Source organism: Photinus pyralis, unplaced genomic scaffold (genome assembly GCF_008802855.1).
Source record: "Photinus pyralis isolate 1611_PpyrPB1 unplaced genomic scaffold, Ppyr1.3 Ppyr1.4_LG1, whole genome shotgun sequence".
Taxonomy (NCBI): domain Eukaryota; kingdom Metazoa; phylum Arthropoda; class Insecta; order Coleoptera; family Lampyridae; genus Photinus; species Photinus pyralis.
In genome coordinates this window covers 61,355,575-61,359,159 of record NW_022170249.1, presented here as the reverse complement: position 1 = coordinate 61,359,159, position 3,585 = coordinate 61,355,575, and positions in this window count along the sequence as shown.

Genomic DNA, 3,585 nt, shown 5'->3' with positions numbered 1-3,585 from the left:
TATATATATATATTTTTGCACTTTTCTCGAAACGTAAGCATCATAGCGAAAAATGTTAAATACAAAAAAGATGTACCTTGATAAGCTGCACAAAAAAGTTTCATTCATTTTTTGCGTCGGATTCAAAATAAAGGCGCCAGAGGTAAATATAGTCGGAAAATCGGCAGTTTTATTAAAATTTGCCTTATTTAACCACCCCTTCCAACCTTAAGGCACGGGATTTTGCTGGCAGACATCAGTTTTTCCACTTCACTATGTATCAGGATACTTTACATGTACCGATGTCACTTTTTTCAGTAGTCAGCTCTCCGTGTATTACCCATTTCTACTATTATGAGTCTAATCGCTTTTTCGTAAATTGGACCTTATAGACCAGTAAATGACCGTTTTGGCGTGTAATTTTTCGCGCCTCGACGGATTTGCTTGAAAATTTGGATTTACGTTCCTCTTACCCTCTACTTCAAAGGTGAACTTGAGCCCAGGTTTGCTATTACAATACGTTCAAAATAATTGATAAATTGAGTAATTCTAAGCAACTTTTATTCTATAGAGTTTTTTTGACTAAGTCAATAGTATTCGAGTTATTTGCGAGTGAAAATGTTCATTTTTCAACAAAAAAAAACCACGTTTTCAGACGGTTTTTCGCAAATAACTCTAAAAGCAAGTATTGTATCGAAAAAAGTATTCTTAGCAAAAATATAGTTTATAAAAAAACAAACAAAATGGGCTAATATAAAGTCTGTAGACCTAGTAGAAGCAAAGTTGTAGCTCATGAAAAGTAAGTTCTCATTCGTCAAATGCAAATCGAGTACTTCAACGTGAAATAACCACAAAATAAGCTCAGCGGGCACCGATGATGTCCCCCCCTTACATATTAAAATAGGTGGGCCCCCTCCTCTGTGCCCCGCTTGCACATAAGGTCAACGAATCCTTCGTACAGGGCTTTTTTCCAGAGGCATTAAAGGTCGCTCGCGTCGTCCCAGTGTATAAGAAAGGTGACCGTCACGACGTAGCCAATTATCGACCAATATCTATTGTGTCAGCATTTTCTAAAGTTTTTGAAAAATGCTTCGTCACACGTCTGTCCCACTACTTTGAAGACTTCCGTTTACTCTCTCCAACTCAGCACGGCTTTAGAAGCGGCAAATCTACCACTAGCGGCATGGTTGACTCGACCAACTGCATATATAAATCCCTTGATGAGAACCTGTATACCTTGGGAATATATTTTGATATGTCCAAGGCGTTTAATGTTGTTAACCACCAGCTACTTCTGGACAAATTGGAGTTATATGGAGTCGTAGGCAATGCTCACCGTTGGATTTACTCCTTCCTGAGCGGAAGGTCTCAATATGTAGATATACCCGGCCCAAGCGTGCAGTCTAAATCTAAAACCTACAGGCAATCATATCGTCGGTTATCTGACAATACCTGCTAACTTAAATTATCGTTTTTTTACAGGAAACAGATAAAACTGTATAATTTGTTTAATTTTTGTAGAAGTACGGTGGATAAAAACTTCACAAAGCAATAAGTATTTCAGAAGTATACGATTTTTATTTCACGAACAATATACATAACTATTACAAACATGAGCGGTCATTCTACTACTACTACTACATATTACACACACTGTTGCCACATTTAACATTGGTCTTCAACAATTTTGCAATTTTCAATGTAATATTTTTTATATTTCAAAAAATTACCTGTATTAATTGTTTGGAATAGTTTTAATTATGTTTAGCTTTCTAACTTTTTAGCTAAGTCAGATAGCATATATTGCAACATTTATTAAATGTAGATATCAGGTATTGCTCTAAAGGTTTTTTAAAGGCATACTTTGAAAAAATGTGTTTATTACAAAAAACGTACATTCTCATAAAAAAGTGCAACATAAAATAAGATAATCCCAAATAAAAGAAAATTGGTTAATCTGTCTTCGATTTAATAGGCTTTCTGGGCGTTTTCTTCTTTTTTTCAGAAGGAATTTCTGGTGTGTAAGGAAGAGTCATAAAATATGTGTACCTCTTGTGATATCACGGATTTCAACTCCTGTAAATGTTTCCATTTTTTTTCAGTGATAGGCTGCCGGTCCTGTTAGAGTGGGGAAAAGTGTAAGATCGGTGGAATATTTTTGGGGCGATAAGGAAGGTCTTCATATTCTGCCTTAAAATCTAATTTTACCTTGATTTTTCCTTGGGGATCGTACAATAACGATTTAATATCCATTACCACATTATCTCGGCCAGGTCTAATTGTAGAATATCGCAAAAGTTCTGGTTTTGAGTAATCCTTAAAAAAATTGTGAGTGAGCTGTATGACTTCGTATTGTGTAGGTTTCTTTCTAGCTTCTTTCGATGCTTTTACGTAATCACTAGGTACTTCGATTACCCTATTTTTTAATTTTCTCTCAATGCAACTATGTACGGAGTCGCACTCCATTTGAGTATGTCCTTTAGTGAGAAATTTTTGAATAATTTGCACATTGTGAACCATTGCAAAGTTTAATAATGCGTTGGCCATAATATTGTTCCTATTTTGACTTGTACATCCGTCTGAGTAAATAATAATGGGAAGATTACGTTTGATGCAATGTCTTTGCAAATAATCTAGTAGGCACGCAACATAGGTGGAAGCTTGCAAGCTACAATCAGTCTCAGTGAACCAGTAGCATGTAGCATGATGATTAGAAGTGCTATAGATTGTAAAATTGTGGCAGGCCAGTTTTGTTTTAAAGTAAATTTTTGTTGCATTTAACAATGGACACACTTTGACGGCTTGCAAATCCATGGCTAATATTATGCATTCGTGGTTTAGCGCTTTATTTCTATCACTGCTTTGTTCGTTGCGTGCATCGTTTTTGTTTTCTATGTGTTTTTTCCACTCGTCTTCTTTGATATTGCCCTTCACATGCTCAATACACATGTCACATTGATCTTTCTTAGGGGAAAAGAGTCCAAGATTCATCTCATTAAACGTTAGTTTAAATTTTTTAATCCCTAGAGTTGGTTTATCATTTTCTTCACAATAGTTTTTATAGAAATCATGTAACTGCTTTATAGTTGTGAAATGTTGTTCCAAATACAACTTGTTTATGTCTTTTCTTACATAGTGTGAAGGTTGCTTCGGTAAGTGATTAAAGAACGTTTTCAAACATGCTACAGCTTCTGTAAAAGCATTTACTCGATAATTTCTTTGTCTTCTCTTTTGGTTTAGTTTACATTTAGCTTCGTTAATTCCGTGAACACTATCTTTAACCCAACTTTCTACAGTAAAGCGCCCTAGACCAATAGTATTCAGGAACATCTTTCGACAGACTTGTACTAACTTTTCTCCGTTGTTTAGCCTATAAATGATGGTATTTCCACGCCTGCTTTGCTCTTTGTCGGTTGTTATCCTGGTAGGTGTTTGAAGAGTCACCTGCCCTGAAACCAATACTTTTCTTTGATCCCAGGTCATGTTTTTCCAAAACTGGGTAAAGATTTTGTTTCTAGTGTCTTCGCTAAATGAATCGCAGAACCTCTTTTTAGATTTCAAACACATCTTTGATGTACAATGTGCCCCTATAATTCTACGTGAACG